The sequence below is a fragment of the Alligator mississippiensis genome, chromosome 1, assembly GCF_030867095.1.
Source record: "Alligator mississippiensis isolate rAllMis1 chromosome 1, rAllMis1, whole genome shotgun sequence".
Taxonomy (NCBI): Eukaryota; Metazoa; Chordata; order Crocodylia; family Alligatoridae; genus Alligator; species Alligator mississippiensis.
Window position 1 is genome coordinate 47141958 of NC_081824.1, and position 11444 is coordinate 47153401.

The window sequence follows — 11444 nt, forward strand, 5'->3', positions numbered from 1 at the left end:
GCTGCACCTGGCATGTGCCAGGTCCATCCCCCAGCCGTGGTAGTCCTAGCCTGGGCTGCCACAGCTGCAGCAGTAGCAGCTTCTGCCAGTTTGCAGAGCCCAGGCTGGGGCAGGTAAGAGTCCATTCCACTGCATGCCCCATCTCCTGCTCTCCAGCTGCCAGCACAAGGGCATAGCAGGGCAGCTCTGTACCCAGGGAAACTCCATGATACCCAGGGCTGCACTGGCTGCCATGGTGCTGATTGTATTGGCACAATCAACCACCACTGCAGGAACAGCTATTTTTATACTCCTCCCCCCTACAAAGGCGGCTGCTGGGCTGATGCTCTGGTTGTGCTACTGCTTTGGCTTGCTTGAACTCTGGGGGCACATGGGTCTGGATTCTACTGGACCAGTTTCTTGTAAAGATTGTAAAAAAAAAAAAAAAAAAAAAAAAAAAAAAAAAAAAAAAAAAAAAAAAAAAAAAAAAAAAAAAAAAAATGGGGAGCTGGTTTCTTTTACTTTCCCAGCCTATGTAGTCCCCAGGAGCCTGTGGCACTGCCAAGGGTAGACTGGAGCCAAGTAGGCCTGGGAACTGCAGAGGTATAGCAGTGCAACTTCATGCCAAGAGCAACACCAGCTCATAGGTGCTGACTTTTTTTTTTTTTGCCAGTGGGTGCTTGCAGACATACTTTTTTTTTTAAAATAGCATTTTACTTTTAACTTGCTGCATTCCTGTGCTAAGCCCCACAGATGCCCAGAAGAAGCAGCGCGTTACTTCTACCCAGCACTGCAGTATATTTAAAGATCGGGCACTTTAGTGGGGCTTTTTGGCCCTTTTATATAATAGCTGATCTATCACCTTTAACTAAAAGCGCCTGAAAGCCCCACTGAAGCACCCGATTTTTACAGACACTGCAGAGCTGGGTAAAAGTCACATGTTGCTTCTTCCAGTAAAGTGCATATATGGGGGGGGGAGGTTAACATCTATAAGCCATTCTGTGGGTGCTGAGCACCTGCTAATTTTTTTCAGTGGGTGCTTGAGCCCCAGAGCACCCTTGGAGTTGACACCTATGCACAGGTTCCTGCTGTGTCAACTGAACTGTACAATCAGCCGCTGCTTTTGCACTCGCCATAAAGGCTGTTCCCAGGGCTGCTGCCCTGGCCATCCTCCCACCCCCCTCAGTTATACTTTTGGGTCAGCATAATATCCCTATTTACCATGCACACACATCCCTGGCTATCCTGGAGCACCAAAAGAGCTTGCTATGCTTCTGTTCATATCTTTTGAAAATATAGATGATAATAAAATTGACTAAAATTTCTGCTATGAAATCATCTGTAATACAACAGATCAAGGTACTTGAAACTTTTGTCTCAGATTCTGATTGGTACTGAGCTCCCCACACCTGGCTTCTTATAAATTATGTTGAATGCTAGGAAGAATTAATAATATGCTCTCCAATCCAAAAGATCCCGTGTGGATTGTGTTCTGTTGGTTTAGGGTCACAATAAATCTTTAGCTGCTGTACATAAGCTGCCATTGGTATCAGAGACTCACACAAGAGCATAGTTATTTCTTTTTAATAAAGCAAAGGAAAAATTTGATTTACAAAATCACTATAATTTGATAATATTGTTATTAAAATATGTGCAGCTGCCCATTCCAACCTAAACCCAGCTGTCTCACCGACAGTGTTCAGCACTCCTAGATATCCTTATAGATTCAATTAGGATGCCATTCTCTGTGCTTGAGTCTTAGTCTGAACCTGAACTGACCACATGCAGTTCAGATCATTCCAATAATCCCACATTCATGTTTGATAGATCACTAATTGATATTAAATGTTACAGTCAGGGATGTACCCTCTAGCACCTCTAAACCAATGATGGTGGATGCCAGTAAGGGTATGAGAGGTCATTCTAGATCAGGGGCAAGCAAAGTCTGGCCCACGCTCTAGATTGGGCTTGTGACGAATTCCACTTCCCAGCAGCCCCTGCCTGCCTCGCTGCAGCTGGTTTCCACTGAGATCCTAGGAGTGGTGGGGCTGTAACAGTATGGGGCAATTTTTTCCATGGAGACTGGCCCCAGCAGCTGTGAAAGGGTGCACAGCTGGGTGGGGAGGTGCTCCAGGACTGGGATCTTACAGCAGTGACAGCATGGTCCAGAGCCAGGGCAGAGCTGCGATCAGCTGCCTGCATGCCCAGGCAGGGGCATGCAGGCAGCCAATCATTGCTTTGCCCCAGCTCTGGACTACACTGTCACCACTGCAAGATCCCAGCCCCAGAGCAGCTCCCTACCCAGCTACATGCCCTGGCAATGCTGCTGGGGCCAGTCTCCATGGAAACCTTGGCACTGTACTGTCACTGTACCGCTGCTCCTGGGGTCTCCATGAAAACTGGCCACAGCAGTGCAGACAGGGGCTCCTGGGAAATGGAGTCTGGCCACCAGCCAGATCCACCATTTTGCCCACCCCTATGCTAGTTAGATATACCTTGTTCATATGCTCTTCCTCTGAAGCTTCCACTTCTGCCACTTTCAAAGACAAGATACTGGGCTAGGTGTGCCATATTGGGTCTGAACACGGGTCCCTTTTATGCTCTTATGTTTCTGTGTTCTTAAAATATTGTTTTTACAGTTTCCCTCTGTCTTTGAGACCCTGAGATTTTTCTTTTTCAGTTTGACCTGAACTAAAAACCATCTGTATTTGCTGGTAAGAGTGCTTGTCTTGACTAGTTCAGAAATGAATCATTAGGTCTAGAGGCAGATCAAAACCTGGTAGCTGAATAACAGGATTTGCAATGAGAGGCACTATTAAAAGGCCCTTTCTCTCTGCCAGCATGATGCTACTGAGAAATCACAGTGTGGCAGAACTGATCGTAAGTAAAGTCAGGATTTGAAGGCAGCTGGTTAAAGAGATTCAGTTACCATGGGAGATGAGGTTAGATGTTGGCTGAAACACTTTCATGGTGACGATGTAGTGAAGCAGTATTACTTGGCACTGAAAACCAGGTAGAGTTACAGGCTACTGAGTCCTTGATATTACATTCATGATTACATGGGACTATAGATTTATCAATTTAGCATTGAGTGAGTAGACCAAGAATGGAGCAGGGTGTTCTGCCACTGCACTGCAGAGGGCAAAAACAGATATCTGAAGGGTGTGAGAGCTAGATCCACAGGTAGATCTGGAATGCTTGATTGTTAGATATTGTGAATCTGGCAGCCAGTTTATCACATGGAAATAGCAAGTCAAAGATCTATGAAGACTAACACTAAGATGTGGGACACCTGGCACATCTACACATGAAATTAATTCAACTGAATAAACTCTGTAGCAGTTTACACTGGAGTGTATTGCCCCCAGTGTACATTTACATGTGCACATGGGACCACAACACATTGAGCTGGATTGGAGCAGCCATGGCTGGAAGAGGACCTGGGGGGTCAGCCTGCTCTGACCTGACTCAACATGCTGTGGAGGGGCTGGCTGGGGCACAAGGGTATTCCAGTTCAGAGCTAGCCAGAAGGCAGCCCCCACACTAAAGCACCCTCATGCCCCAGCTAGCCCTGTCACCATCTGCATGTGCACTGTAGCAAAGTAAATACCACCATAGATGTGATGACAAGTACTAACCGACACAGGCATTTATTCATTTACTTCAAACTAATAGGGCAGCACGTATTACATGCTGAGACTTTACTATGGAGCTAATTAAGTAAGTCTGCAGTAAACATTTCATGTAGATGTGCCCACTGTTGTGTAGAGACAGTGTTTCAGTGGGCAGTTACTAAGGGAGACATTCAGCTCATGAGTCGCAGAGGCATTATGGGGGTAGAAAATACACAGAACTGATTTTGAAATTTTCAGCTGCAAGCATCACTTATGACAGTAGTCAGATATAACTGCCATTAGTTTTCAAGGTGCCAAACTGAGATTAGATTTCAAGGTGTCTTCAAGGTCAGGAAAGACCCGAGATTAAATGTTCAATATGATGATGATAGTTTATAAAATAGGGATTTGGATAGATCATTGTTATACAAATTTAAAAGGTTGGCACTAGTACAGAGTTTCAAGATGAGCTATTGGGTTGGGATTTCCAGGTATCAGTTCTCATTTACATGAGCAAATGAATCAAAATGTATTCAAGAGAGCCTCATATGCAAACTGGCATACCATTTTATAGCTTCCTGATTAAGGAACATGGCACAACCTTGATGTTTTTCTGATCAGCATTTTCACTGTGAGTTTTCAGTGCAAGAGTTTAATCACAAGTGCTTCGCGTACAACAAAACCCAGCTTGCTCTGCAACAGGGAGGATGTCCAGTATTGTCAAGAACACTTGGAGGATCAAATGTTGAAATACTTTGTTGCAAACAGTGAACCATGATAAAGGGCAACAGCTGTACAGTATAGATCTTTATTTCACTTTAAAAGGGCAATGATCCTCATTTCTTCAAAGACCTTAGGGAGTTTCTTTTGCAGAACGTATAAAACTGGGCAAACCAGGTTGGAATGCAAGAACCAAGATGCTTCCAGATCTCTGGTAAAATAATATCATGTCTATAACAGGGACCAAGGCCCCTGTCACTAAGATGGGAAAGCACGTGCAGCAGAAGAACAGGCTGCCCATCAGCTCCAAATGGAAACTCCTGTGTGTGACTGGGGAGCCACAGGACAAGAAGGGGTGGGGTTCTGTAGCACCAGGCCCAGGGCCTAAGACTGAGTGGGCAGTATGCCCCTGCTCACTTGTAGGGAGAGGAGCTCTCTGGAGAGAAGGACTGCTGGAAACAACACAGGAAGATACACATCCACAAGAGCTTGGATGAGAGGCCTCCAAGGGAGGTATGGCTTGCAGGCAATGTTAACCTTGCATAAGGGAAACTTTTTGTTTTGAAGCAGTTTGCTCATGTTTGTGTTCTATTCTGAGCTTGATGCTGAAGAACTAGGCTGTGGCTATGGTGGAGGCCATGGAGGGGTGGTTGGTAGAGCATTCAGCATCAGGCCAGCCTACCCTCAGTCAGGGACCAGAGAGCAGAGGCAGCAAGCAGCTGAGCCAGGGACCAGAATGTATAAGTGAAGGACAAGGGTAGGACTGAGAAGCCAGGTCCATTTTGTGGTTCCAGGCTTAGAAGTCTGCAGCTACAGTAACCAGCACACCGAGGCCAAGAGGGCCAGAGCCTATACAAGCCAGTGCAAAAAAATCTGGGGAGACATCTGCAAGGCATGGATGTGGCAGCAGGACATGAGGAGGCCATTAAGATAGCCCATAAAGCAACTGGTGTCATGAGAAACTGATAGGATCAGAGGGCCATAACAAAGTGTCCAAGGGGCAAGACTGGGGCCAGCCAGATACCAAGGATACCAGCCAGTCATAGTGAACAAGGGCTCACTCTGGGACCCTGGGGCAGCCTCCCCTAACATCATCATAATACCATCAAAGTGTGGCAGGTGAGGAAAAGGGAGGGTCTCCCAAAGAGCTGAAGTGGAGAAGCAGGAGCTGTGTGGCCACCAGGGGGGTGTCAAGGCAGTCCCTGGAAAGTAATCCTGCTATAGTGCCCTTTGACAAAACCAGTTTTACATCTGTTAGCCCTTTATCAAGTTCATTCATTGAGATTCAGGACAGTCCCAGATAGACTTTTCAAATGAACTGGTACCATTTGTGAAGTACTTGGTAGGGATGTATGAAATTTCACTGGGTGTTTTGTTTCAAAGCTGTTTCAATACATTTCAAGCTCAAAAACAGTAAAATTAAAAGGCTTCAAAACAGCTTTGAAATGAAATGAGGGCACTCAAAAGGTTTCAAAACATTTCGAATTTCGAAGCCTGGCTTGCTTGTCTTTCGTGCTGGTCCCAGGTGGCAGCGGCAGCCTGATGTCATCCTGTGCACAGATTGGGAGGGCCGTGCCCCTTGGGAGAAGACTGGCACAGCCCCATAGCCTTCCCAGGGGACACAGGCCCGTGGATCTGTGTGCAGGATGACAGCATGCTGCCACTGCCAGCAGGGGCCAGCAGCAGTGGCAGTCTTCCCAGAGCTCAGCATGGGCTGCGGCCAGTGCCGGTCCCAGGCAGCAGTGGCAGCCTCCTGTCATCCTGCATGCAGATGCATGGGCCCACACCCCCAAGAGGAGTCCAGCACAGCCCCACAGCCTTTCCGGGGGTATGGGCCCCCAGACCTGTGCTCAGGATGACAGAAGACTGCCACTGCCAGCAAGCGATATGAGTTTTCCTTTCAACTGTTTGAGGTGCAGTTTATCAGAAACCTCTTCACCCATCTCCTTGAAACTTAGCAGGCTCCATGCCCTCAGAAGGGGCTACCATCCCAGCAATTTTCATCTGAATCAGGCACAAAATGACAATGTTTTAGGCATTTTTAGGATTCTCCGTTATAAGCTATGGGAGAAACATCAAAACACTTCAAACAGTTCAAATGAAATGAAATGGAACAGTGCTTCAAAACAAAATGAAACCATGAAACGAACCACTCTCCCTTCAAGATGGTGAAATGGAAGCTGAAATAAAACAGTGCTGTTTTGCACAGCCCTAGTACTTGGTGCTTCTTCCCTTACAATTTAATTAGTTGTAGCTTAGTTGCGTGACTGAATTATCAGCCTTGAGTTGGAGGTTAGCTTCTTTACAACAGGTGCAACAGGCAGTGTTTTAGCAATTCTATTAGTGGTTCAGCATGGAACTTATTTTCAGGTTCCATGTGCTGGTGAAGTACTGCCATTCATACTACATTGAATTAGGGAATATACAATAGACAAATTCTATGTAGAATGGACTCATATGCACCTTTAATCAAGGCACCACAGAATCATCTGTAAGTTTTCTCAGATTATAATGAGGAGGAATGGTCATGGTTAGGGACCTACAAATGCATGATTTTGCAAATTTTCCAAAATCTGGCATTGCCCATGAAATAAGGGCGTCACGGCGAGGTCCTATAGGAGGGCCGTGATCTCCTTAAGGCCCCTTCCTCCGTGCCAAGTTGGCCCAAGGGCACCTTCCGATTCTCGCCCACCACGTCTTTGCTGTTCCAATATATTAGGGAGGCTGCCTTACATCTTCTTGGACACGGTTACTTCTGGCCCCATTAACTCCCAGACTGTTCGTGGGTCCCTCTCTAAAATGGGTGCTTCGAGGGCACCCTAGCCTTAGGGGATATGCATGGCTCCAACCACCCCTTATACCACGCCCCAAGCCTCGCAGCTGGAATAGATGTTGGTCTGTCACATATACACTCACCCTCTCTGGGGTCCTCTTCGTAGCACTGCCCTCTCTCAGGGATCCTCTACACTGTTGCCCTCTCTCTGGGGCTCTCACGTGCTGCTGTCCTCTCTTTGGGCCTTCTCAATAGTGCCCCCTCTCTGGGGCTCGCCACACCCGCACTAGGGCTTCTCAATAGTGCCCCTCCTGGGGCTGGGGTCTATGCACTCTGAACACTGCGCCCTTACTGGCGCTGGGGTCCCCACGCTACTGTGGGTCCCCTATGAGGCCTCCTCCAACCCCTTATAGCCTCACCCAAACCACCGGTGATACCACAACAAAGCAAAACACAAGCCCCTAGGCTACAACATAACTTAAAGCCGCCCAGCTAAATCACATGGCTCAGACATCCTAGAGCTGCCATCCTTTACCCAGCTTGAGCTGTACCTGCGGTCAGGCTTCTCCTCGTATCATTGTTCCAGGAGCTCCTTTCTCTCTGGCTGCTGGCAGTGAGCTGCCCTGGCTTAAGCTCCTGGGCTTTATAAGAGCCAGGCCTCGCCCCTTACAGCCAGCTGACCACTGGCAGGTGTGGGTCGTTTGCTGCCTCCAGTTGCCCTGGCAACCCGCAGGTGGGCTCCTTATTCCCTGCTAGGGCTTTTTCTCTAGCAGTTTCTCCTCTTTAGGAGCAGAGCACCTCGGTGCTCTGTGACAAGGGTAATGTCCATGAAATTCATGAAATCCATAGGGGAAAAAAAAGAAACTAATTGAAAAGAAAATGCCGGCTCCTTAGAGGGAGCCAGCAGTAGGTGAACTGCAGCAGCTCAGTGGGGGAGGTGGGGCTGCCCACTTGAAGAGCTGCAGGCAGGATGGTTGACAGCCCCACCCCTCATCACTGATTGGCTGTGAGGGCTGCCTGTCATTGAGCCCCACCCTTCTCTACCAATCGTTAGTGAGGGGTGGGGCCACTGGGGCCCTTCAGCCAATCAGAGGTATGGGGACGGGCTGCCACATTCTGCCTAGTGTTGCCTAAGATAAACAAAGCTGGGAAACATCTTGAAATGACCCACCAGAGTTCAGGGAATAAATCTATGATGGACTATAGTCAGGGTAGGCAACGTTTTTTGGCCGGAGTGCTGAAAAAAAGCACAGTGCCTACCTTGGAAGGTGCCGGAGTGCCAGCATGCAAGAAAAACAAAATGAGGGCGGGGGGTACATGGCAAGATGCCCTGCTTGTGCCCCTAACCCCAGCCCTGCTCATGTCCCTTTCCCCTTACCCAAAGCCCCTGCCCCCCAGCCCCTTGCCCCCTACCCAAAGCCCCTGCCCCCCAGCCCAGGCTCCATGACTATCAGCAGATACCCAGAACCCGGGCCAGCTGCAGCCGGGAGGCTGCAAACAGCTGCTGCCTCCTTGGCCCTGGTCCCAGCCCCAGCTGCCTCCCAGACCCGGCCCCGGGCAGGCAACAGATACCGGCGATGCTCCCCACTGTGCTGCCCTCACCACCACTTCTGCAAAGCAGCATGTGGAACTCAGCATGACAGGGCACAGCAAGGTGCGGGGGTGCAGAAAGCTGCTTACTGCTCTGAGCTCCCCGATGCCCTAGCTACACTTCCCCTGCAGGCATGGGCAGCAGCGAGGGGCAAAACTGCATGCTGCCCACGCTGCTCCTATGCACACAGAGTAAGTGTGACCCAGGCAGCTTGGTGCTTGCAGCAGCAGGCAGCTTCCCTGTGCAGCCCCTCTGTGTGCTGCTGCTCTGGGTCACACACGCTGCACTCCGGATGGCCCAGGGGAGGGCAGCAGGGCTGGGAGCAGAACGCGTGCTGGGGAAAATGACCTCGTGTGCCATGCTCGGCATGTGTCAGGGGTTGCCTACCCCTGGACTATAGGCTTATTGTATAGGGTTAAAGAAATATGATGTAGACAGATTAGAAAGAATCCATTGAAGTGCAAAGAAGTGGAGGCCTAGAGAGCATGACTTACGAGGAAAGGCTGAAAGAACTAGGATTATTTATCCTGGAGAAGACTGAGGGGAGATTGCATACACTCAAAGTAGGGCTGGAAGTAACACCCGTAGGTCATCTAGTTCAACCCCTTGCCTCAGGCAGGATTATCCCTATATAGGCTTCAAATATTTGAATAGCTAAATAGGACAGAAATGGGCTTTCCTCCATGGTTGTAGAGGTCAGAACTAGGAGCAATGGCCTCAAGCTGCAGCAGAGGAAATATAGGCTGGAGATTAAAAGGAATTTACTGACTATGAGGGTGGTGAAACATTGGAACAGTCTTCTTAGAGCAGTGGGTCTCAACCTATTTACCATAGTGAGCCACACTTGCAGCTCTCAGTGTGTTATGTGGGCTGCACCCACACAACTTACTTTCTGTGTATCCATTTAAAAATGTTTTAACAGGATGTCATATGGGCTAAAGCAGTGTGCTGACTGAGTCGCATACAGGCCACAGGTTGAGAACCACTGATTTAGAGAGATTGTGGAATAACCATTCTTGGAAACTTCCAAGACCAGGTTGAACAGACATGACTAGGATGATTTAGTCAAAAATGATCCTGCCTAACCAGGACACCTCGTGAGGTTCCTTCCAGCCCTTGTTTAATATAATCCTATATTTATATTTCATAATTGATTAATATTAATACCTCACTGTATTTATATACAAAGTCTGTATCTCTACAGCCTTCATTAATTGGCTGATTTCCTATGTGTATTATGACAAAGTTTTAAAAAAAGTTAGTGGGTACAGATTTACATATTATTCTCCAATCCTAATATAGAAAAGGCAGAATTTTTGCCTGTGGCCTGCTCATAGTATTATAATCAATCAATAGCAATGTAAAATCCTTTAAAAATAAACAGTTTGTAACAGAATTAAGTTGTTGAAAGAACAAAAATCTGTATTCACAAAGGACTTCATTACAGTTCTGCCCACTCACCTTAGCAACAGAAGTAAATGTTAATAATGTGAAAAATTAAGTGCAAGTTTGACATTTTGGTGTCATGTTTCTCAGCATGAATAGCTTTTTAAAATGGCATCAAGCATGATACAGATTTTTCCTAATACTGCTGCTGACATGAAATGGCATTTAAGAGAGTTTAGATGAGCCAAGCTGAAAACTAAAATTTCTATCACAAAAGTCCCGGTTTCACTGCAGTTCAGACACAGGTCTCTGAAGTTCTGCAGCTCATTATGCATTTCAATCATGTTCAGCAGCTCTCTGAATTGTTGTCTTTTCAGTACATCATTTTTTTCCTCTAATTATATTGATTTTAGCAAATTGCAATGTCCTTCTGTGATGATTTTCAAATATGTACAGCAAAAACTTTGGTGTGTGAGAGGAAAAGCAAACTCATACTGCTTTAGTAAGTTATTTTATGCCATTAAACCTTTCATGGAGCAAAACTGAAACTTAGAGATGAGAGATGAAAATATTACCATTATTTCAAACATAAAAAGCATCTTAGTTTCAAAATGAATACAGCCATAACCCACCCATCACAGAAACAAAAAGAAAATTCTTTATTATCTGTAGTGCTGGCTCTGTTATTACATTTCCAGTTTATTTTCAGTGTAGCAAGGGTATAATTGTTGTAGCCAACCTTACCTGCAGTGTGGCAGTATCGTTTCCAGAATTCAAGTTCCAGCATGTAGTGTAGCCTGACCAGTCTGATAAAAAGGATCATTGAACAGCTTGCACAGAAGGAAAGCAAAAAAGAAAGAGCTTGAGTCTGTACCGCAGTGCTCTGGGGTGTAAGGTGCTCGGGTTCTGGCCTCAGTTCCCAATGCTGTTTATCCATTCTGTCCAATGACTACTTAATGTCAATGCTGTTTCTACATGTTTTTTTATTACAGAGGGTCTAGGTCCCTCAAAGGGCAGCACTCATCTCATTATGCCACAGAGCCAGGTTCCCTCTTGCTTGCTTTCCTTCTGGTCCCATATATTTTTTCTCTTGGCCACTCAGTGGACCAGCTTCAACAGAAGGAATAAATGGTGCTTTAGTCTGCCTCACCCATGGCCCAGTGATTGGGGAAATTTACTAGTAAGTGGGTGAGGGGCCCGTGCAGAGGGTCTAGAAACTGGATGACAGAATCATAGAGAAGTAGGGCTGGAAAGGACCTCCATAAGTCATCTAGTTCAGCCCCCTGCCTGAGGCAGGATCATACCTATCCAAACCATTCGTATACAAATCCATTGCCTAACCTATTAGCAAAACTACACAGTCACCCCTGACATACCAGAG

At 46.9% G+C, this 11444-nt stretch overlaps 1 long non-coding RNA gene across 1 annotated transcript in view; it reads right to left on the reverse strand.

The window, feature by feature from the left end:
* LOC132249954 (uncharacterized) overlaps nt 1–7696 on the reverse strand; it is a 44815-nt gene extending 37119 nt beyond the window's left edge. Inside the window, exon 1 of the long non-coding RNA XR_009461500.1 lies at nt 7638–7696. This is a non-coding gene — a long non-coding RNA (uncharacterized LOC132249954). The remainder of the gene's footprint in view (nt 1–7637) is intronic.
* Nucleotides 7697–11444: the final 3748 nt, after the last annotated feature.